Consider the following 25,582-nt stretch of genomic DNA (forward strand, 5'->3'; position numbering starts at 1 on the left):
ATCCAGAGATGGCAATGCTAGCCACTAGACCACGAGCTGCGGATACAAGACGGAGAGAAGTATGTTCGAGCCCACCATCTTTCCAGGGCCATAGGAAAAGGAGAAAATTGTGTATGTTGAATATAACTTCAGTTAACGTGCCATGATTAGACACGTTCAGAAGCACAGTAAGGAAAAGTACCAATGTTTCAGTTGTCAGCATCGTACTGGTAGAGCTTCGTGTAAGCAACAGTGTGAGTGCGCAACATCATACTGGCCAATCAACTCGACGAGAAACCGTACATCTGTTAGTGATTTTCCAGTGTTAAGCTTATAAATGAGTCTCAGAAGAATTTTGAACGCATAAAAAGGCAAAGTATACCCCCAAAACGTGTTAAGCTCGACGTTGTCTAACAATATACTTATACAAGATAATAGACCAAAATTCATGCAATTTTGAGTCGAGATTCTTCCACGTTTGAGCGAAAACGAGCACGCCCTAAAGGAAGAAGCACCTACTCCACAGAAAATCGAAGAATCCATATGATGTGCTAGACTCAGTGTGTCTACCGAGAGGTTTGGCGTTCTCTCTCGCCACAAAAATGATTAAAAGGCCATATTCAATCTCTCTTTTTGCAGAGAAGTCGTGTGAAGTATGACACAAATTAGAATTCAGGTTAGACCTCGCAGACGGCACAAATTGTGAAAGAACTGGACTTAAGCAGAGTATGATTTCCAGTTCGTGATTTGATGTAACATTTCTTTAAAATCACATTACAGAGGGGCATGTTGAACTACCGCTAGCAGGTTGTCAGTGTGCTTCAAACAGTTATAAAAGTCTGGGAGAAATGCATGATACACACTGTGGTATCTTGCAACACATTTATTCACCACCGGTTTCGATCGTGGACCATCGTCACAGTGAAAAAAATGTCTATTGCGACAATTTATCATGAGATACATGCTATTGTACCAAGGAAACTATACGACATTTCTGACTTTAAAACGTACAAAAACTGATACTTGACGCAGTAAGCAAGCCAGCAGTGGTGTATACTTTCCCGGTAAATAGCATGTATACCATGTCAAGATTTTTTTCCACTGTGAAGATGGTCCACGATCAAAACCGGTAGTGGATAAATTATTTTAGCACAGCATAGCGAGCATCGGGCGTTTCTCCAGGAATATCGATCCTGTTGAGAGTTGCTTGAAAAAAAAAAAAAAAAAAAAAAAAAACAGAAAAAAAACTCATTATTTTCCAGTTTAAGGTTACCTGGCAAAAGTTTCCATTCGACAGCGCTGCATTGTCAGCGTGTGTATATTCTGTGCCAAGTCCACTTCCCATGTGATTTCATTTGTTTTTAGTCAGAATTATGTGAATTATCTTTAGTAACGCCACGTACCACTATCAGATACCTTCCGTTCAGTTAGCTGCAAGGACTTGAAAGGAAGAAATGAAATAATCACAATGTTAACTGCAAACAGTATTCAGCCACAGAGGCAGTGAACGGCTACAATTGTATTGTACTGATTGAGGGATGATTCTTTATTTCGCAAACTACTCAGCGCAATTCACTTATTTAGTAACATGCTACTCATTAAACGAATTAACGGCTAGTCAGTAAAACACAATCGACAGGAACTACACCACACACACACACACACACACACACACACACACACACACAGAGAGAGAGAGAGAGAGATTGGGGGGGGGGAAGGAGAGAGAAGGATGGTGAGAGGGAGTGAGGGAGATGAAGTGGATGGCGGCACTTAGTTTTTCGTCAAAGTAACGATTTACAAAATCTGTCCTCTTTTCACGGTTCCTGCAATTCCACTGGCCATCTTTCCCTGGTTGCCATCCCTAGCGTCCAGAGCGGCACTCAGCCGCGATAAAAAAAACGAGCTGGCTGGCCGTACGGGACAGCGGCGGCGTGCATTACGCATGAAGTCGCCGGCCGCTGGCCGCCGGCCGCCGCGCGCACGTCCCGCCGCGATGAATTAATTAGCGGGCCTACGCTCGGGGCGTGCACGCGCCGCGCTGTGACCGCGTCACCGACGTTCCGCCCACATCCTCCCACTGGTCGGTCACTGGTCGCTATTCCAGGCTGTCGGTGTCCAACGTGTCGGCCGTAAAGGTCGCTCGCGCGGATAATACGCCCTATGTCTCCGGGGAAAAAAAAAAAAGGCATAGCCTTGTGTTCCACAAGGATCGTTTTCAGGGCTAATGTTGTTTGGGGAAAAAATCTGAAATAGTCAAATTGTGGAAAGCGATATATTTTAAAATAAAATATAATTCTTTATTCTCACTCCGGGGATTTGTGACATCCGTTTCGCCGCTAATAGGTATTCATCAGAAAGAGAGTCTTCGTACGAAACTTACATCTACATCTACATCTACATTTATACTCCACAAGCCACCCAACGGTGTGTGGCGGAGGGCACCTTACGTGCCACTGTCATTACCTCCCTTTCATATTCCAGTCACGTTTGGTTCGCGGGAAGAACGACTGCCGGAAAATCTTCGTGCGTGCTCTAATCTCCCTAATTTTACATTCGTGATCTCCTCGGGAGGTATAAGTAGGGGGAAACAATATATTCGATACCTCATTCAGAAACGCACCCTCTCGAAACCTAGACAGCAAGCTACACCGCTATGCAGAGCTCCTCTCTTGCAGAGTCTGCCACTTTAATTTGCTAAATATCACGCTTACCAAATAACCCTGTGACGAAACGCGCCATTTTTCTTTGGATCTCCTCTATCTCCTCTGTCAACCCGACCTGGTACGGATCCCACACTGATGAGCAATACTCAAGTATAGGTCGAACGAGTGTTTTGTAAGCCACCTCCTTTGTTGATGGACTACATTTTCTAAGGACTCTCCCAATGCATCTCAACCTGGTACCCGCCTTACCAACAATTAATGTTTTATGATCATTCCACTTAAAATCGTTCCGTACGCATACTACCAGATATTTTACAGAAGTAACTGCTACCAGTGTTTGTTCCGCTATCATATAATCATACAATAAGTGATCCTTCTTTCTATGTATTCCCAATACATTACATTTGTCTATGTTGCCACTTCCTGCACCAAGTGCCAATCCGCTGCAGATCTTCCTGCACTTATCTGCAATTTTCTAATGCTGGAACTTCCCTGTATAGTACAGCATCATCCGCGAAAAGCCGCATGGACTTACACGTCAAGACATTATACACTCGTTATTGTTCTCACTTGAAATCAACGTTAACTCTCTACAGTGAGTGCTACAAGACAACTTGACGTGTTACAACAAGGTACTGGATCTGATGATGAGTCTTAGAAACGAAACTGGTTAACTGTCATAAATCTCTCAAATGAAAAGAAGGCAACTGTTAAAAACTGTTTAAAATGGTCAACTAGATCTAGGATTTTAGGCACTACGTAGTTGTGTGCGGCTTATCATACAAAGAAAACATGGAACAAGCAATCCTAACTGAAATTTTGTTGCGTCCCTTTGCAGTTTCGTTTCACTATCAGCGCCTGTTTCCCGTTCATTCGGTGTTTGTACCTTTCATAAACTTGTTTCCTTTTCTGCTCCTTTAAATCTTCGGTGATAAATTTCGTTAATGTCTTTTTAAAATTCACTGCTGAACATTTAGACTTCGGTCCGAAAGAGAGGGTTTGTCACAGAAGAAATGTATTCAAAAGTTTGTCTTTCATTTAGTTTCAGAAAAGTAAGAAGGATGACGGATGAACTACACCGGACATTAAGTGGGTAATTCGGCAAACGAGTTATTCTGAGCACTCGCAGTATCGGAAGTAGAAAAAAAAGTTTTTATTCGTCACTAACGAACTGCAAGTATGTCGTTGGCAGTCTTTCATTCATTTGGTACAATACAATAAAGCTCGCAGTTATCAGCCGATTATTTTCTACAGAATTTTTCTTGATTATGTAAAACGTTCAAGCTATCACACGTGACAAATTTAGCCTGATGAGACTGTCACAGCTACAGACGTATTTTGCTTCTTTCTTTTTCCGTTGTTAGTGCAATTTGAGTAGTTTGTAATATTTCTCATAGTTTCTGTTTCCTTTAATCAAGTAGTTTTCTTTTTATATTAAGCAGTTAATTGCACAAGATGATATATATATATATTGTCCTCGCAATGTTCGTAATCTAAAGTGTAATAAGGCTGAAAACTACTTATCGATGCAGGCCTACAGGGAGTTTGACAAAGACTCATTCGGTTTCACAGTCCCTCTATATAAATGAAGACAGAAAGTTCGGGCGATTTTAATCTATGCGGAGCATTAAAAAGGGATTTTTTTTTTCAAAATAAGCATTCCGTTTTACAAAGGTTGCTATATCTTTCACATGCAAGCTCGTACAACGCTTGAATGGTTTTTATAATTTCTTTCACGTAAAGGTTTTATATTACTTTATACAAATCTTCAACGTACCCTCCGTCGGACGCAGAACAAGCATCCGGCATTCACGTTTGTTGCTATGCGGTATTATAAAAGAAGGAACACAGACGGAGTATTTTACCATGGCAGGCGGTGCTGTGCATTCAAAAATAACGCTGCACAGTTGGATCTGATATGCCCCTGTTGAAACGAAGAAGAACTGTACCTGTTGAATGGAATAACGTAAAACACCAGTCCTTGCTGTGTCTTCTCCAGCTCGACTCGTCGGACATAATGAACGACGGAGCAAGACAGCTGGAACAGCAGACCTCTGTGGTCACCTAAATGATCCAGCAACTTACACCTGGCGCAAGGTTTCGATGAGCAATTAAAATACACCCGAAGTTTCTAGCTCAATTCATAAGAAGATACAGTCATGTGAAATCAGATTACCGGTATTATCTCAGATATTCGTGTAATATACGGAGTAGTCAGAAACAATGTGAAAAGCTTATAAGGGTGTTGTAGGATAGGCTGCACTGAGAAATAGTTGTTGAGTTAATTAGCATTGAAGTTAGCCAATCAGGCCATTGCCCGCCAGAGATGGTGTCACGAAACGTGTACCTCGTTTGGTTTCCTAAAACCGAACAATACAGCGATATAAAAATTGGAAAATAAACCTTAGTAAGGATCGAATCCGACCCAAAGGCTGATAAGTCTCGTGCCCTATCGTCGACCCTATGAGAGCAACACTAATTGTTTCTGGCGGGTCGCTTGAATCTGCTTGTGCAATGGTCTGATTTGCTAACTTGTAAAAGCGCAAGGTATCGAAGTTTTTTCTTAACAATTATTTCTCAACACAGTCTACCATGTAATACCCTTACAAGGTTTTGAGACTATTTCTGACAGGCTTGTGTATAGAAACGGTCAATTACTGTCCATTTAAAAAACGGCATTGTTTAAAAGTTTCCTGAAAAGTGAGTCGGGTGTGGAGCGCTGAACAGTACAGCAAGCGCTTTGTGATGAAAAATACGGTGTGGTAGCGCTAGCTGTCCCGAAATCTTTCACGGATAGAATACTCCAATGGTATCTTTAATGACTCGTTGGTGTGAGGAAGAAGTCTTGTCGTTTGTACGCTCATAATTACCTAGCGGAGACCTCGTGCTGCAGCCCTATCAATGCAGTGCTGTTATATGACGTAATTGGTCAACGCGATGATAACCCCGAGTCCTCCTCCTTTTAAACTGTCGAAGGAACCACAGTTTTCTTTCTGTTCAGGCTATACCCATAAAGGAGGTCAAAAATTTAGGGGATTTCTTAAGGTTTCCAATGCTGGTTCCATCCTATAAGATGTAAGACCTTCTGTCTATAGTATTTTAGGAGTGTATTTCTAAATCAAGCAATAGTGCAAGGCATCACAGTGTGATCCATGCACTGAGATATACGAAGTGGTTCACGTCGCGTTGTAGCGTGAGCCGCTATGAAAAAAGAAAACGAGGCTCTCTAATTGGTCACAGGAATTCACCGTCAGAATCATATGGTTTGATAAAAGGGATAGGTTTCCGAAGGTTGTGGGAGGTATCTACGTTATTCATGAGCAGACCGTATTTATCTTTTTATTCCACTTAAGCGTTGGCTATACAATATTCGGCAGATCAGATGACTGGTATCAAGTACTTACGCAACGTCAGGTTTAACCATGAAGGATAGCCGGTACACATTCGCAGCACAAGAATAAACCCAACAGGATAGAGTCATCAACGAACTACTAGTCGCTTAAAAATGGGAAAGGCACAGACTATCACTATTCCAACAATTCAGCCACCAGTGGCCCCATTCTTCTCTCAATGGTAACTCCACAATTAACAAAGAGTTCTACTCTTTGCAGCTGCGAAGTACCTCATGTGTTTATAACGCAGCGCTGGAAAGTGTATGAGCAATCGTAACACGCGTATATGTACTTTAAGTGTACAAACAGTTTCATTTTATTAACATTCTATCTTTTTCTATCAATTCTTTTCTTCTGTAGTTTACATCAAACGTCAGTCAACTTAAGTTTAATGTCAGCGAACGTGTGCTATTTTAACTGGTGAAAGGGCTCTTCGTTAAGCTTGTATTTTGGCTGTTTCTTACTGATCAGTTTGGATTTTTATGGTTTATTTATCTATCTATTCGTGGATAAATTTCCTTTTGTTAAATTTGTAGTTTTTATTTTCTTCGTTATGTACAATGAACATGCGACTGTAGTTAAAACAGATACTCCTTTGTATGATACTGCAACTAGTCACTTTTAAAAACACATTCACTCTTCCAATAGTTAGCTTTCGAACCACAACAGTTTCATCATCAGATGATGGGCTTTATGTTTTACTTCATGTTTTATGTAAGGTGGAGCTAGTCGCGGGGATGGTGGTTCTGGCGGAAATAAATTGAATGTATATAGATTGGTCCATTTTATGCACATAAGTAAAGGAGTGTTTGTACTTTGTTGTTTTATGTAACCTCAAAGTTACTCGTATCCTGCATTAAAACGGCTTTATATCTGTTATGTCTACCATGTTCGTTATCCATAGGTGTAACTCCTTTTATATTCACCTGTGTCTTTCCAAATGAGCTGCTATGATTGCTTACATAGTGGGAGTAGAAAATAGGAAATAAATTAATAAAAGCACAGCAGGATGAGACGATAGTCGACTGCTTCGCTTGACACCCCGGTGAAACTTGCCTAAGCTCGATTAGATCATGCTTCTCTCGATTACACAGTTAAAAGTCAAGCTTATTGTTTCTTTATGCTAAACATTATTGTAGGGGTGTAGAACTATCCATACTGTAAACGCCCGTACATTTTGGGTCACACCACTATATTTATTTTCATCTTTGTATACAAGAGATAATATTGCCTTAAGCTCACATCAAACAATTCGCCAACTGGCTTCAATATGCCAAAGAACTCGATGTTGCAAAGAGCCAGATTTCAAAGTTAACCATTCTTAATGTCATTCGAATGTGTATAGTTATCAAACACATTGCGAAGATCTGTGATATCACTGCTAGCCTGTAATCGAAAGTTTCAAAGTGCCATAATTACAAATGGAACAATTTCATAGTAGATTAGTAACCAAGTAGCACCACATTCATTTATTTATGAATAAAACTGCGAAATCCATTCAAATTGCAACTATTCTGACCACCGTCACGATACCAGTCGTTAGTTGTACAAGGCATAAAATGTAAAATCCCAGTAAATACAAATCATCAGAGAATGAGAGTCCAGCTGTTCGAAAGCTAGCTGAAGCAAGAATAAAAATTCATTATAAAGTGGCTGGTCGTAGCGTCAGTATAAAGCATCCAATATTCACCATGTTACATTTTAGGTAAAATTCGACGTATCCCAAGCAATCAACAGAAAAGTATTTGAAACTAGTTTGCAATACATTGTTTTTTAATTGCGTCTTTCCAATGGTGAAAGGATAACAAGATTTTGAAAGATGGAAACCTATAATTAAGGATCTGGGTATAGAAAACAACCAGACGTGTCCAATCAATATACTGTTCGCCCAATTGTGAAGCATGGACCACGTTCCTTAGGTTTAGGTGGTGGTTTTGTGGTTTTAGATTAGTCGTTTCGACGTAGTGAAAGGAGAGGGGACTGTGAAGCTTTATGACACACTGCAGGCGAGCATGTCCATGAAGACTGCAGGAATTATTTCCACATCCACACAGCATATTCCAAAATAAAACAATAAGAAACATGACTGGAAATTTCGCCGACTGTATTGATCAGTATGAAAGGTGTGTAACTTTCATTCGATGACCGCCGGAATTGCCAGATATTACTACTATAGGGCCATTGTGATTGTATTTGAAAACCGAATAAGGGCTGCGCTTGCAATTTCTTTGTCATAGATTCCAAATAGGATTCAGGCTGTATAGGATTAAAATATAAGCCAAGGGCGGTATTACCCGGCTATTCGGGTGATTTTATGCAGCCTTTGTTGACGTGCCGTTGTAGGAGACTGTAGTCATGTCACTTGGTAAGGGTGGGTTTCGTTGAAGGTTCTGTGCCTTATGGAAGGGCGCAGGCCGAGTGCATTAGCGGGCTGCGCTAAGTGCGTGCGCGCGCCGGTGCGTGTGTGCGTGCAGCCGATTGAGACGGGCAGCATTGTTTCCTGAGCAGGCGCCGCAAAAAGCACCTCGCTAAAAGCCCTGCCCTGCCCCGCCCAGCGTGCCCAGCGCGAGCGCAGCCGCGCCTCGCTTCGTCGCTTCGCCCGGCCCGCAAGAAGAGGCGTCGATGGCTGCGCGGCCGGCGCTAATGATACTCCTCCTAAACTGCAGAGCCAGCCACTCCGCCCTGCCGCCTCGAGCTGCACCGCGCTCTCAAATGGCCGTTCACACCCACATTTACCGGCGAGGTAGCTGGCCGCGTCCCCGCGTCTTTTCAGTGACTAGCTTTGAAAAAATTAATTTTTGTTGAGTACAATAAAATAGTCAAAATGTTGCATACTACTGGAAAGGTAAATGCTAACAAACCCACATAATCCGTCTGACATCTCGCGCCATTTGACGATGACCAGACGATTTATAAAACAATAGAGATCTTTCATCCATGACGATTTCAGAATTCGGTGATGGTTTCCAACTTAGTACAGCTTGGAATCCCGCAATAACTAAAATTAGAAGAGAACGCTCCGGCACGAAGACGGTAGCGGTCAAAGACGTAGTAGGAACCGGCAGGGACTCGACGCCCGGTCCGCGCCGCGAACCCCCCACCACTGGCGCGGCGGCCGATTCCGCAGGTACCTGATTGGTCGGCGCCCGGGATCAGTCACTGGTCCAGGAGCCTTTATAGGACCGCACAACACAGCATCTCGACACTTCGCTTGAAGATGATGGGTACGAAACCCTTCGAAACGTTGCGAGAAGACGACGCCTTTACTCGGCTGATCACCCGAGAAGATTTCACGAATGGAATACGCCGAGAAAGTCTCAAATCACATTTAACATACCTCTACGGGGAGGATATCCATCGTAGCTACCAGATGCTACAGAAACTACGACTCAAGGCGGGCAGGCTGCTTAGCAGACTGGCCTTCTTACAACGGTGTCGAGACAAAGAAGTGTTGCCGAAATTTGCCAACTTGCGGCACCCTGTTAGCACGACAAGATCCAGACGCATACTACAACGAGCCGGTGCGGCCCTGGTGCGCGAACACATACGGGTCACCAGGCAGGAGTTAGATAAGAACGCAAGGATGCTGCTTACTCAACACCTTGGATTGGCCTCCTATCTCCCACCACACACATGGGAGTGGATCGACGGAAACACATATGCAAGCAGTGAGATCCACAAGAGAAAAGCCACGGAAAAACAATGTGGCAAGTTCACCAGACTGTCTGGAGCCCGGCAACATGCCGACCACACAAGTAATGCCAAGACTGTCATCAATCTGGCAGGCAAAGAACTGGACGAGACCACAATATCAGTGCTGTCGAGAGGACTTAACTTTCCTCCAGTACCCAGGACACTACCTAAGCGAGACATTATCAGCAGCATCGAGCAAGCCGTGCGCGGCCTCCCTACGGAGGCAGCTGAGGAAGTTAGGAGAGAAACGTGCAGGGTCCTGGAGAAGGCAAAAATGCCCAAGAACAACATAACGTCTGCTGAAAGGAAGGCTCTTAAGGCCCTACGTGAGGATGAGGACACTGTCGTTCTAGCTGCTGACAAAGGCAATGCCACGGTGATACTGAGGAAAGAAGATTATTGGCAGAAGATAAACTCACTGCTACAAGATACTGCCTACAAGCAACTGGACAAGGACACGACAGCCTCCGTGACTCGCAAGACCATCGCCTTGCTCAATGACTCTGGACTGGAAAAGGACGTCATCAGGAAGCTGTACCCCAGAGCACCGGCACCACCACGGCTATATGGGCTCCCTAAGATCCACAAAGACGGAGTTCCATTGCGACCCATCGTGAGCACCATCAACTCACCGACATATGGTTTAGCCAAGTACCTAGCACAACTGCTCAAACCGATCGTGGGTCACTGTGAGCACCATGTCAAGAACTCGGCGGAGTTTGTGAAGGTACTACAAGGCTTTCGCCTGGATAAAGAAGATCTTCTTGTCAGCTTTGACGTCACCTCACTCTTCACACGAGTACCGCTGGAAGACTCCCTAGCGCTGCTCGAAACACGCTTTAGTGAGGACACAATAAAGCTGTTCCGGCATGTGTTAACAAACACCCACTTCAAATATGGAGGCAAATTTTATGAACAAGTGGATGGTGTAGCCATGGGGTCCCCCTTAGCTCCAGGCATCGCTAATCTTTACATGGAGCACTTTGAAGACATAGCCCTGGACACCGCCCCACTGAAACCTAAAGCCTTCCACAGATATGTGGATGACACTTTTGTCGTGTGGCCACATGGCAGAGAGAACCTGCAAGACTTCCTGCGACATCTGAACAGCATACACAACAACATACAATTCACTATGGAGGTGGAAGAAAACGGAAGCTTGCCCTTCCTTGACATTCTAATCAAGAAGCACCCTGATGGCACCTTGGGTCACGCTGTGTATAGGAAGAAGACACATACGGATTTATACCTTCATGCACAGAGTTGCCACCACCCGGCACAACGCAACTCAGTGCTTAACACACTTGTGCACAGGGCCAAGTCTATCTGTGATGATGACAGCCTACCTGCAGAGTTACAACACCTAAGGAAGACCTTCCGCAGCAACGGTTATAATGAGACGCAAATCTCGCGCGCCCTACACAAGAGCAGGAAGGTAGACACACCGGAAGAAGAAGATGAGACCAGATGCCTGGCATTTCTACCATACGCGGGACCGCCAACAGCCAAGATTGCCCGCATTCTGGAGAAACACAACATCAAGACAATTTTTCATGCCCCAAGTAAAATTAAAGACATACTTGGCTCAGTCAAAGACCACCTAGGACTGCAGACTCCGGGCGTATACAGTATTGAATGTGAATGTGGTACGAAATACATCGGACAAACGCAGCGCTGCATCACGCAGAGGCGCTCGGAACACATTAGACATGTACGCCTTGGTCAGACAGAAAAATCGGCGGTTGTGGAACATAGCCTTAACGAAGGACACACCTTCCTCTTTGAGGGTACGAAGAAGCTGTGTGACGCTAAAGGATTTTGGGATTCGGTTTTCAAAGAGGCTGTAGAAATTCGGTTGAACAGCAACCTGATCAATCGAGACACTGGTTTCCAACTTAGTACAGCTTGGAATCCCGCAATAACTAAAATTAGAAGAGAACGCTCCGGCACGAAGACGGTAGCGGTCAAAGACGTAGTAGGAACCGGCAGGGACTCGACGCCCGGTCCGCGCCGCGAACCCCCCACCACTGGCGCGGCGGCCGATTCCGCAGGTACCTGATTGGTCGGCGCCCGGGATCAGTCACTGGTCCAGGAGCCTTTATAGGACCGCACAACACAGCAGCAAAGTTGCAACTGACAATAACCTGGCAGCAAGCCCCCTTTCCGCGACCGACATGGCAAAACCACATAATAAGCAAACAAACAAATACATCGTCAGTATTTGCGATCCCGCCCCTCCCTCCCCTCTCCTCAGCCCTCTCCTGCTTGCCAACAGCTGTGGCCTCCTTGCTGACCATATCCGCAACCTAAATGGCAAGCAGAAGCCCAGTCAACCGACAAACCCGCAACTGCCACCCAACCCCCTACCCGATCCCAGTTCCTTAAATCCCCCCCACTCAAGTCCACCACATCCAAACAGCGGCGTGTGAGGAAGGACAAGAAGGAGAAGCACTCCAGGGGAAAAAAGCACTCCACCACCACCACCCCAGCCACTTCCACACCCTCTGAGGAGCCTGCGCCCCCGACAGCACCTGTCGTCGTCCTAGGAGGGGACCAGGAAACACTGGCACTGGAAGGGAACCGCGTAACCGGGCAGGATTCGGATGGTTTCGTGCTGGCGAGGAAAACCTTTCGCCAGCCGAGGCTCCCGCCAGCCCGGGGAGTGGAACCCACCCCGAACAGGTTCCAGGCGGTGGCCGATGAGCCAGAGACACCACATGACACAACAACACAAACACAAAATCAGGTCACCCACCACCTCCCTCCGATCGTCGCGGAGTTCACTCGGAACTACGAGGAACTCTTCGAAATGTTAAAAACAGCAATCGGGGGAGGCAATTTCAAAGCAAAACCTGCTGGTGGTGACAAAATAAAAATAACATTATTGACACTCGAGCACTACACCACAATAAAAACACTTCTCAACAGCAAAAACATACCCCATTACACTTTCCCCACAACAAAAACACGCAATAGAAACATTGTCATCAGAGACCTACCGAGACGAGTGGCCCCCCAGGCGATCAAAACAGGCCTGACTGCCCAGGGGTACATCGTCAAGGCGGTCCAACAGATGGGAAACATAGGCAGCAAATGGCCCCTGTATCAGGTCACACTGCCAGACGTCCCACAGAACAAAAGGGACATTAAGACGATCCTGGCGGTCCCTGTGACCACTGAACCACTGCGCCGCAAAAACAAGACGGTGCAGTGCTTCAGATGTCAGGGCCTCAACCACATTGCGGCACACTGCTCAATGGCAGTGAGGTGCAGAAAATGCGCCGAGGCCCATGACACACGAACGTGCAACATAAAACACACGGACCCGCAAATAAGGTGCGCGCTGTGTGGCAAAAACCACACAGCGGGTTACCAAGGTTGCGAGGTCCATAAAATACACACACAGCAGGCAAAGGGCGCAAAGGCCGCCCCCCACACACGAAAAGAAAACACCACGAACCCATCCAGACACACAAGAAACCAAAACATGACAACACACACAGACAAGGCCTGGGTAAAACCAAGGCCAGACACACCAAGGGCAACATATGCGGAAGTGGTTTCTCCCCCGAGGAACCACGAAAGCATTGCCCAACCACCACAACTTCAGACACCAACACAAGAACAACACCGGGAAATACACAGCAACAACGACCAGGTCCACCTTGACGGAGAGGGCCCTGGGAAACCCCAGACACACTTCCCCCCCATGGATCAGTTGTTAGGTGTAATGGTGCAGACCATGAACCTCGTCATGGAAATGATGAAGGAATTCAGGGAAGCCCAAAAGCAGAACACACAGATCCTCGCTGCCCTTCAGGCAACAGTCCAGCAGTCGCTCCCCTCTGCGACTTCCTCAGTAGTATCAAAACCCCATCATGGATAGACGACCAAACATCCAAGGCCTGACAATGTGCGTCTTTAACGCAGATGGCATTGTTAATCAAGAGGTCGAGTTCAGAGAACTCATGAAGGAGTTCTCCATCGACATATGCATGATGGGGGAAACCCACCTAAAACCGGGAATAAAAGCGACAGTCCCCAACTATGTTAGCTATCGCAAAGACAGGCCAACCCAAGGCGGAGGGGTGGCCATATACATAAAAAGAGGGATCCCCCACCACCAGGTATTCTTACCAGCTACCAACAAAATTGAAGCAGTGGCGGTGGAAGTAACCACTGCCACTGGACCCCTAACAATTGTTGCAGTCTACCGACCCCCACATGACCAGATAGATGAGGGAGACATAGCTGCTCTAGGGCAAATTGAAGGCAAACTCGTAATAGGGGGAGACTTCAATGCCAAACACCCTGACTGGAATTCTAGAGTAACATCCAGAGCAGGCGCCAAACTGCAACAACTAGCGCGCACCCACCACTTCGAAACATGGGGTCCAGTCGAGCCCACACATTTTCCGAAAAACGGAAGCAGGCCCGATGTGTTAGACATAGCTCTCACTAGGAGGATCGCAGGGTTTGTGACCGCAAGGACAATCAACAGAATGTCCTCCGACCACAACCCAGTGATTCTGGAGGTCGATGCGGGAGAATGGGTAGCACTCCCACGGTACCAGACGTCGTACAAACGTACAGACTGGGAGCGATACCGAGAAACTGTCGCCTCTGATATCGCTCGCGCTCCGCCACCTACTGCCGAAACAGTAGAACAAGCGCTACAAGACCTAACAAGACCTAACAACCACCGCAAATACAGCTCCCGGAACACTTGCTAGCTCAAATTCGACATAAGAACAGAGTAGCAAAAGAGTGGAAGATCACTAGAAATCAGGCCACCAGGAGGCTGCTCAATCGTCTACAGAGAGAACTGAAGGTAGCGCTCAATAAGCACAGAAACCAGCAATGGCAAAACCGCCTCACAGCTCTCAAAGTAGACGACCACACACTATGGCAAGCGACAAAACAGTTTACAAAACGACGCGCTAGGATGCCGCCACTGCATGGCGAGCGGGGACTGGTCTACAGCCATGCTGGAAAGGCCAACGCCCTCGCCGACTCCTTCGAGAAGCAGTTCCAAGCGGCAGAACCCCAGGATGACGAGCATGAAAGAGTGGTCCGTCGTCAACTGGCTGTCTTCCTCAATGCCGAGGAGGACCCAGAGGACGAACCCATACTTTTTGCCCCAGAGGACGTGGCAAGAGTAATCAGGTCTCTCCCCACAAAAAAGGCGCCAGGGCACGACAGTGTCACAAATCAATTAGTCAAAAAACTCCCACCCACAGCGATCACACACCTCGCGAACGTCCTCAACGAGATTACTCGATCCCGTGTTTTCCCAGCTTGCTGGAAACATGCGGAGGTGGTCGCGATACACAAACCAGGGAAAGACCCTCTGTTCCCGCAGCACTACAGGCCGATTAGCCTCTTGCCAACTCTCAGCAAGATCTATGAGCGCCTCCTGCTAAGACCCATACAAGAACATATTACCAGAGAGCAAATTCTGCCGGATTTCCAATTTGGCTTCCGACAGAACCACTCTGCCCCACAACAGGTCATGAGAATGGTTCAAGCAGCAAAAGGGGGCTTCAACCACAGAGGCTACTGCGGGATAGTGCTACTGGACGTAGCCAAAGTCTTTGATTCAGTATGGCATAGAGGGCTACTCTACAAGTTGTACACACAAGGGTTTCCCGGGAGCATAGTTCAGCTGATCAAGAGCTACCTCACGAATAGGACTTTCTCCGTCAAAGTAGAAACTGCCACCTCCACCAGAAGGCGTATTCGTGCTGGGGTGCCACAGGGATCGGTCCTGGGGCCCGTATTGTACAGTTTGTACACTGCGGACACACCAACGGCCCCCCTGGTGCACACCGCACAGTACGCTGACGATACAGCCTTCTACACGAGAAACGCGAACAAGGACCTGGTCATCCGTAGGCTACAAAAGGTTTTAGATAACACAGAAACTTGGGCCCGTCGCTGGCGCATCACCATTAACTCTGAGAAGACGCAGGCAATGCTGATTACCCGCAGGCTCGGAAGGCGCGATCCTCCTCAACGTCCCCCCCTCCACCTTCACCTAAATGGAACCCAACTCCCCTGGCGCAGAACCGCCAAGTACCTTGGCGTAACCTTGGACTCTCGTCTTACGTGGAAACCCCACATAGACGAGGTCCACAGGAAGGCCTGCGCCAGAATGTCCATCCTATACCCTATCCTGAACTCAACAAGCTCCCTTCCCTGCCCACGAGCATTAAATGTGTATCAGGCCCTGATCCGGCCAGTAATGGAGTATGCGTGCCCTGTCTGGGGATACGCGGCGAAGCAGCACCTGGACAAACTCCAGAGGCTGCAGAACCGCGCCCTCAGAAGGGCTCTGCGCTTTCCTCTTGGATTCCCTACAGACGACTTGCACGCCGCAGCCGAAATCCCACTCCTGAGAAGGGCGTTTCCAGGAGCTGGCAAGGGCCTTCTATGAGGGTTCTTCCAGATCCAGAAACGCACTCATCCACTCCCTAGGTCGGTATGACATGTCCCGCGATAAGCACAAGCGCCCTATGACGATCTTCGACGACTAAGTCGAAGAGAAAATCCCTACACCAAATCCATCATCCTGTTCCTTCCCATATAACAACAAACTTCTCGCCCACCTCAGGCAAGTACCAGACACACTCACAACAACCATCACAAATCACAGACACCAAAAACTACAGAAAAATCACACATACATTTTCACAGGGGAGTAAAAGCCTAAAGGCTACAGACTCCCCCTCACACTTCCCCAAAGAGGGGAAAGCAAAAGATGAGAGAGAGAGAGAGAGCATCTCGACACTTCGCTTGAAGATGATGGGTACGAAACCCTTCGAAACGTTGCGAGAAGACGACGCCTCTACTCGGCTGATCACTCGAGAAGATTTCACGAATGGAATACGCCGAGAAAGTCTCAAATCACATTTAGGACGCATTTGATCAGATACCTAGGTAACCGTGGTCTTTCTGCGGCCAACAAGAAGAGTGGGGTGTCCGAACAATGGAAATTCGGAAATCCCGGAGCCGTTTGCCGTACAACAGTCTGTTCCTGGCGATTCCAGGAGAGCACGAATTGGGGCAGTGCCTGGAGCTGTCTGACTGTTTTGTCCTGCAGCGCTTCCCTCATTTCTGGCGCAAGTTGTAGTTAGCTCTCTGCCTTACAAGAGGGATATCGTACTTATAGGAAAGAGCAGACAATGTTATTGGTGTGCATATATGATCTTAGTCTGTGCGAGGGTGACTGTTTATTGCTGGTAGATTATACAAAAATGGTTCAAATGGCTCTGAGCACTATGGGACTCAACTGATGAGGTCATTAGTCCCCTAGAACTTAGAACTAGTTAAACCTAACTAACCTAAGGACATCACAAACATCCATGACCGAGGCAGGATTCGAACCTGCGACCGTAGTGGTCTTGCGGTTCCAGACTGCAGCGCCTTTAACCGCACGGCCACTTCGGCCGGCGTAGATTATACATCTAAATACTTGTATTATAATAAGTTTGGCCAATTGTGCAATAGTACCAAGTAAACCAACGGGTTATGTTATTGTAGCTCTGCCAAGTGCTGTAAACACCTCTAAATAAAGTAAATTCTTGGCATATTTTGGAGCCTTTGACCTATGTGGTAATTACCTCTCAGTCCTTTTGCATTGAGCAATTATTGTCATGAATCTTCAATATTAATATTAATGCTGTTGCCCATAACGCAGGTTTGAAGTACAAGGCTAAAACTATTTTAGGACGTTATTTGGAAACGTTTTCTCATCCCGTTGTACAGTAAGTTTCAATCGCAATGAAATTAATTTCGTTTAATATATTTGTAATCTCTTTTCACTGCGCTATTTGGGACAGACTGTGACACTATCATTCGGAAGAAACTTTCATATACATGATTTTCATATCTGGAAAACAAGCTGGCCACTCTAGTCGAGCGATGTCGTCATAGTGGAGGAAGTTATTCACAAGATGTGCACATTGGGGTCCTGAATTGTTGGCCATGAAGACGAATGCCTCGCCAATATACTGCCGATATGGTTGCCATCGGTCGGAAGACGGTATTCACGCATTGCACAGCTGTTACGGCGCGTTCCATGACTACCAGCGCCGTACGTGGGCCCCACATAATGCCACCCCAAAACATCAGCGAATCCCCACCTTGCTGCACTCGCTAGACAATGTGTCTAAGGCGTTCAGCCTGACCGGGTTGCCTCCAAATACGTCTCCGACGATTGTCTGGTTAAAGGCATATGCGACACTCATCGGTGAAGAGAACGTGATGCTAATCCTCAGTGGTCTATTCGGTATGTTGTTCGGACTTCTGTACCGCGATGCATGGTGTAGTGGTTGTAAAGATGAACATCGCCGCGGACGTCGAGAGTGAAGTCGCGCATCATGCAGCGTATTGCGCACAGTTTGAGTCGTAACACGATATCCTGTGGCTGCACGAAAAGCTTTATTCAACATGGTGGAGTTGCTGTCAGGGTCACTCCGAGCCATAATCCGTAGGTAGCGGTCATCCGCTGCAGTAGTACCCTTGGGTGGCCTGAGCGAGGCATGTCATCGACAGTTCCGGTCTCTCTGTATCTCTTCCGTGTCCGAATACTATATCTTTGATTAACTCCGAGACGCCTGGACACTTCCCTTGTTGAGAGCCCTACCTGGCACAAAATAACAATTCGGACGCAATCGAACGGCGGTATTGACCGTCTAGGCATGGTTGAACTACAGACAACACGTGCCATGTACATCTTCCTGGTGGAATGACTGGAACTGAGCGGCTGTCGGAACCCCTTCGTCTAATAGGCGCTGGTAAATGCAAGGTTGTTTACATCTTTGGGCGGGTTTAGTGGCATCTCTAAACAGTCAAAGGGACAGTCAAAAGGGCTGTGTCTGTGATACAATATTCACAGTTAACGCCTATCTTCAGGAGTTCTGGGAAACGTGGTGATGTAAAACATTTTTGATGTGCGTATTTTTTAAGAATACTTCTAATGTAAAATCTCTGTCTTGTTGTTAAGTAAAAGATTTAAAATTATGGTAACTCACTACCTAACTCAGACCTTTGAGTTACGTCACAGAAAGAAACAGAAATGGGCATGAGACAAGTATGAATAGCTAGTAGTATCATAAACAAACCAGTTTCCTATTGGACGGAAGTAAAAACAGCTGGGATATGAAGAAAGGGAAAGTATGCCGAAGATGAAGAACATATTTACCCTCCTTTTGAAAGCGGAGTAGTTTTAGGTAAGACTGAGATAAGAGGGTAGAAATAGCATGGTTGTAGTGAAGAGGATAGAGAAAGATTTATTGTTACGAAAAAATACTGGAGGGATATTACAAACCGGGATAGTTCCTCTAAAATATGGCACGGTTGATTTTCTTCCTCATTCGGTCGTATTCCGAGCTTGTGCTACGTCTCTAATGACCGCGGTGTTGATGGAACATTAAAGCCTAATCTTCCTTGCTTTATGATGTTAAATGAATCCGATCTTATATTGAATTTATATTTATGTGTGCCCCGACCGGGACTCGAAACCGGGATCTCCTGCTTACTTGGCAGACGCTCTATCCATCTGAGCCACCGAGGGCGCACATTTTCAACATGTCCCCAATGATGTATATCAAAGCCTGTTTTCAGCTAGGGTGTCGATTTAATTATCATTTCACTCTAGAGAAGCTGCACGGTCATCAATGGTATCTGTTCTTTCGGGAACAGATACTACCTTCATATATAAATAACAAGGTGTTCCTTAGGTCTATGTCATTGTCTGATACGCACAACTGTTTTGACTGGTTTGCGGGTGCGCAGGTTTGTACGACTTTAGATCTCAACGAGGATTATTATACGAATCCGCTTGAAGAGAGATTCAAACTTCCGCTACTGACTGGATCTCTGGTGGGAATTCAATAGAGTGCCCTTCGGCTTCGCGACTGGAGCCACCATTTTGGCCCAGTTGATGGACTTCAGATTTTCGAATATCAAATTTAAGTATGTATGCCACTACGTAGACGACTCAGTTCTTTCAGCCAAAATTAGGTTTAGCATCTAAGTCATCTGAGGGTTGCGTTTCCTCGATTAAGGAGAATGGGTTTAACGGTGAAATCTCACAAACTTGCGTTTACAGAGATGGGCGTGAGGAGTCCCAAGGTGGTGTTAGAATTGACCGAATTGAACTTATACAATAAGGGAATGTCCACCGTCGAGGAATCAAAAGAATGCGGCAGAGTTTATGGGTCTGTTTTATTTATCTTTTTTTCTTTAGAAAATTGGTTCCCAATTTTACTCAGTAAGTAATGCCCCTGAACATATTCCAAAAAATGAGGCGCAAGTTTTAATTGCGGAGAACCTCATCAAGCCGCTTTCGAAACGCTTAAGGAAGCTCTGGCGTTTGCACCAATTATAGCGATCCCATATCTTCTGATTTGAGTCATCGGCCTTCTGACTGGTTTGATTCGGCCCACCACGAATTCCTCTCTTGTGTCTATCTTTTCATCTCAGAATAGCACTTGCAACCGAAGTTTTCAATTATTGGCTGGATGTATTCCAATATCTGTCTTCCTCTACAGTTTTTACCGTTTACAGTTCCTCCTAGTAACATGGAACTCATCCCCTGATGTCTTAACAGATGTCCTATATTCCTGTCCCTACTCTTTGTCAGTGTTTTCCACATATTTTGTTCCTCTACTATTCTGCACAGAACCACTTCATTCCTTAACTTTACAAGTCCACATAATTTTCAACATGCATCTGTAGCACCACATCTCAGATGCTTTGATTGTCTTTCGTTCCGGTTTTTCCACAGTCCATGTTTCGCTACCATACAATACTGTGCTCCAGACGTACATTCTCAGAAATTTCTTCTTCAAATTAAGGCCTATGATGATACTATACACTACTCTTGGCCATGAATGCCCTTTCTGTCGGTGCTAGTCCGTGCTCCGTCCGTCATTGGTTATTTCGCTGACTACGTAGCAGAATTCCTTAACTTCTTCTGTTTCGTGACCATCAATCCTGATGTTTCTTGCTGTTATTATTCCTGTTACTCTTCATAACTTTCGTCTTCCTTCAAAATGCTCTCAAACCATATTCTGTATTCATTGGACTGTTCATTCCAGCCAGGTAATGTAATTCTTCTCCACTTTCACTCATCACAACAATGTCATCAGCTAATCGGATCATTGATATCCTTTCACTTGGATTTTAATATAACTCCTGATCGTTTCTGTTATTTCCATCATTGCTTCTTCGATGTGCAGATTGAACAGTAGCGGCGGAAGGTCACATCCATGTCTTACACCCTTTTCCATCCGAGCACTTCGTTCTTGGCCATTAGTTCTTATTATTCTCTCTTTGATCTTGTACATATTGTGTATTACCAGTCTCTCCCTATAAGTTACCCCTATTTTTCTCATAATTTCGAACATATTGCACCGTCTTACATTGGTTTCACATTGTAGGATGCTTTTTCCAGGTCGACAAATCTTATGAAGGTGCCTTGATCTTCCTCTAGTCTTGCTTCGTTTGTCAACCGCAACGTCAGAATTGCCCGTTTGCTGCCTTTACCTCTCCTAAATCTAAAGCCGGCCGCGGTGGTCGTGCGGTTCTAGGCGCTCCAGTTCGGAGCCGCGCTGCTGCTACGGTCGCAGGTTCGAATCCTGCCTCGGGCTTGGATGTGTGTGATGTCCTTAGGTTAGTTAGGTTTAATTAGTTCTAAGTTCTAGGGGACTGATGACCACAGCAGTTGAGTCCCATAGTGCTCAGAGCCATTTGAACCATTTTCCTAAATCTAAGCTTATAATCATCTAACACTTCCTCGATTTTCTTTTTCGTCTTCTATACATTACTATTGTCGGCAACTTGGATGCATGAGCTGTTAAACTGATTGTGCGACAATTCTCGCAAGGGTCAGGTCACGTAGTCTTCTGAACTGTGTGGATGATATTTTGCCGAAAGTGAGATGGTATGCCGCTAGACTTAAACATTCTACACATCAACGTGAATAGTCGTTTTGTTGGCACTTCCCACAGTGATTTTAGAAAATCTGATGGAATGTTATCTATCCCTTCTGCCTTATTTCTTCTTAAGACCTCCAAAGCTCTCTTAAATTCTGATTCTAATATTGGATCCCGCATATTTTCTAAATCGACTCCTGTTTCTTCTTCTATCAAATCAGACAAATCTTCCCTCTCATAGAGGCCTTCTGTGTACTCTTTCCATGTATCCGCTCTCTCCTCGAATGTTAGAAGCTTGAACGTGGTAGGGAAGCTATGAAACCTAAAAAGAGAAATACGAAGTCTCAATCTAGATGTAGTAGTGGCCACTGAAGTGAAATGGAAGGAAGACAAAGATTTCTGTTCAGATGAGTATAGGAGACTATCAACAGCAGCAGAAAATTGTATAACGTGCATAGCATTTTTTTTTCATACTCCGAAAACCACCTGACGGTGTGTGGCGTAGGGTACCCTGAGTACCTCTACCGGTTCTCCCTTCTATTCCAGTCTCGTATTGTTCGTGGAAAGAAGGATTGTCGGTATGCTTCTGTGTGGGCTCTAATCTCTCTGATTTTATCCTCATGGTCACTTCGCGAGATATACGTAGGAGGGAGCAATATACTGCTTGAGTTTTCGGTGAAGGTATGTTCTCGAAACTTTATCAAAAGCCCGTACCGAGCTACTAAGCGTCTCTCCTGCAGAGTGTTCCACTGGAGCTCATCTATCATCTCCGTAACGCTTTCGCGATTACTAAATGATCCTGTAACGAAGCGCGCTGCTCTCCGTTGGATCTTCTCTATCTCTTCTATCAACCCTATCTCGTACGGATCCCACACTGATGAGCAGTATTCAAGCAGTGGGCGAACAAGCGTACTGTAACCTACTTCCTTAGTTATCAGGTTGCAATTCCTTAGGATTCTTCCAATGAATCTCAGTCTGGCATCTGATTTACCGACGATCAACTTTATATGATCATTCCATTTTAAATCACTCCTAATGCGTACTCCCAGATAATTTATGGAATTAACTGCTTCCAGTTGCTGGCCTGCTATTTTATAGCTAAATGATAAGGAACTTTCTTTCTATGTATTCGCAGCACACTACACTTGTCTACATTGAGATTCAATTGCCATTGCCTGCACCATGCGTCAATTCGCTGCAGATCCTCCTGCATTTCAGTACAATTTTCCATTGTTACAACCTCTCGATACACCACAGCATCATCTGCAAAAAGCCTCAGTGAACTTCCGATGTCATCCACCAGGTCATTTATGTATATTGTGAATAGCAACGGTCCGCCGCTCGTGGTCTCGCGGTAGCGTTCTCGCTTCCCGAGCACGGGGTCCCGGGTTCGATTCCCGGCGGGGTCAGGGATTTTCACCTGCCTCGAGATGACTGGGTGTTTGTGTTGTCCTCATCATTTCATCATCATCCAGGAAAGTGGCGAAATTGGACTGAGCAAAGGTTGGGAAATTGTACGGGCGCTGATAACCACGCAGTTGAGCGCCCCACAAACCAAACATCATCACATCATCATCATGAATAGCAACGGTCCTATGACACTCCCCTGCGGCACACCTGAAATCACTCTTACTTCGGAAGACTTCTCTCCATTGAGAATGACATGCTGCGTTCTGTTATCTAGGAACTCTTCAATCACACAATTAGTCTGATAGTCCGTATGCTCTTACTTTGTTCATTAAACGACTGTGGGGAACTGTATCGAACGCCTTGCGGAAGTCAAGAAACACGGCATCTACCTGTGAACACGTGTCAATGGCCCTTTGAGTCTCGTGGACGAATAGGGCGAGCTGGGTTTCACACGACCGTCTTTTCCGAAACCCATGCTGATTCCTACAGAGTAGATTACTAGTCTCCAGAAAAGTCATTATACTCGAACATAATACGTGTTCCAAAATTTTACAACAACAAGAATAAAAAATGGGAAGGTAGAGCAAAGAATGTCTTGCTGTGAGCAGTTGGGTGATAGAATTAATCTTAACCAGGATCGACAGCAAACAAAAATCGACAACGATAGTTCAAGTATATATTCCGATGTCGCAAGCTGAAAATGAAGAGACAGATTGTGTATGAAGATACTGAAAGGGTAATACAGTATGTAAGCACCCCGTCGTCAGGTTACAAGTGGCCCATCGAGACCATCCGACCGCCGTCTCATCCTCAGCTAAGGATGTGGATAAGAGGGGCGTGTGGTCAGCACACCGCTCTCCCGGTCGTTACGATGGTTTTCTTCGACTGGAGCCGCTACTGTTGGGTCGAGTAGCTTCTCAATTGGCATCGCGAGACTGAGTGCACCCCGAAAAATGCCAGCAGCGCATGGCGGCCCGCATGGTCACCCACCCAAGTGCCGGCCACGCCCGACAGTTCTTAACTTCGGTGATCCGCCGGGAACCGGCGTATCCACTGCTGCAAGTCCGTTGTCAGAATATGTAAAGGAGATGAAAATCTAATAGTCGTGGGGTACTGGACTGTAGTCGTAGGCGAATGAATAGAAGGAAAGGTTGCGAAGAATATGGGCTTGGAACAAGGAATGAAAGAGAAGAAAGACTAATTGAGTTCTGTAACAAGTTTCAGCTAGTACAAGCGAATACCCTGTTCAGGAATCGCAAGAAGAGGAAGTATACTTGGAAAAGGCTGGGTGATACGGGAAGATTTCAGTTAGATTACGTCACTGTCAGACAAAGATACTTAGCCTGTTGTCAGCCGTTAAAAAGTTACCTGTGTTTTGGTAGTACCGACGATTATTTGTTTTGTTTAAAAATGGATAAGGGATTTTGTATTAAATTTACTCCAAAAAGGAGTAAGGTGCAGAAAAGTTAAATATTGTTTTTTGGGATTCTGGTATGAGTAAAACAAGGGTTTGCAAGTGGTGTACGCGTTTTCAAGAAGGCCGTGAAGACGGTGAAGTTTGCGAGTGCCCTGGATACCCCATTATACCATAAAACGATAAAACCGTGGCAAACCTGGATGAAACGATTATGAACTTCGTCGAATTACAATCTAAGAAGTCACTGATGATGGTGATATATCAATTGCCTCATGCCATAAAGTTGTTTTAGATGACGTGTAATAGTTAAAATTGTTCCAAAGCTATTATATGTCGAAGAACCAGCAGCGATGGCAAGATGCTCATGAAACGCTAGATGAAGTCAGCAGCAACACAGAACTACTGAAATGTGGCATAACAGGTGATTATGCATGGGTTTGCTGGTGTCACTTCTATGTTAAGGCCACACCATCCGTGTGCAAGCATTCTGAATGGCCAACATCGAAAAAAAGACGCTCGAATGTGAAGATTATGCTCACTGTGTTTGTCGATTTTAGTGCAGCATGAGCTCAAGTCACAAGGAAGACAGATCAATAAGCAGTACTACCCACAACGTTTAACGCTATTTACGCGAAGCAATTGGGAAAATAGCACAGGATAAGGTACCTGTTCTAATTCCGTTGGTTGTTCGTTACGTTTTTGTCACAAACTTCATTGTAAGGATACATCAGTGTCTATATTCGCCAGACATGACAGCATGTGAATTTTTGTTTTTTGTTTTAAATGATAAATGTTTTGTTTATTAGATTGGGAAGACAGATATGTGATGATGATCTCATAGACTGAAACCGGTCGTAAAATAAAGGGAATTTTCTTTTTAGGCAAAGATTGTTTTCAATCCCAAAAAGAAAAACCTTACAGCGTAGTAGTTTTGGAAGCATAGATATGATTAAAAATGCGTCACTGAGAGAACTAAAAGCTATCTCAAAGACGGAGTTCTCCAACATTTTCGAGGATTGGAAAAAGGGCTAGCATAAGTGTATGACACATAAAGGGGACTACTCTGAACGAGGCAACGTCGAT

General features: G+C 45.4%; 1 non-coding gene across 1 annotated transcript; it reads right to left on the reverse strand.

The window, feature by feature from the left end:
- Positions 1–19,233: 19,233 nt before the first annotated feature.
- Trnat-agu (transfer RNA threonine (anticodon AGU)) lies at positions 19,234–19,308 on the reverse strand. Its single transcript has one exon. It is a non-coding gene; the product is annotated as a tRNA-Thr (tRNA).
- Positions 19,309–25,582: the final 6,274 nt, after the last annotated feature.

Source organism: Schistocerca cancellata, chromosome 6 (assembly GCF_023864275.1).
Source record: "Schistocerca cancellata isolate TAMUIC-IGC-003103 chromosome 6, iqSchCanc2.1, whole genome shotgun sequence".
Classification (NCBI taxonomy): domain Eukaryota; kingdom Metazoa; phylum Arthropoda; class Insecta; order Orthoptera; family Acrididae; genus Schistocerca; species Schistocerca cancellata.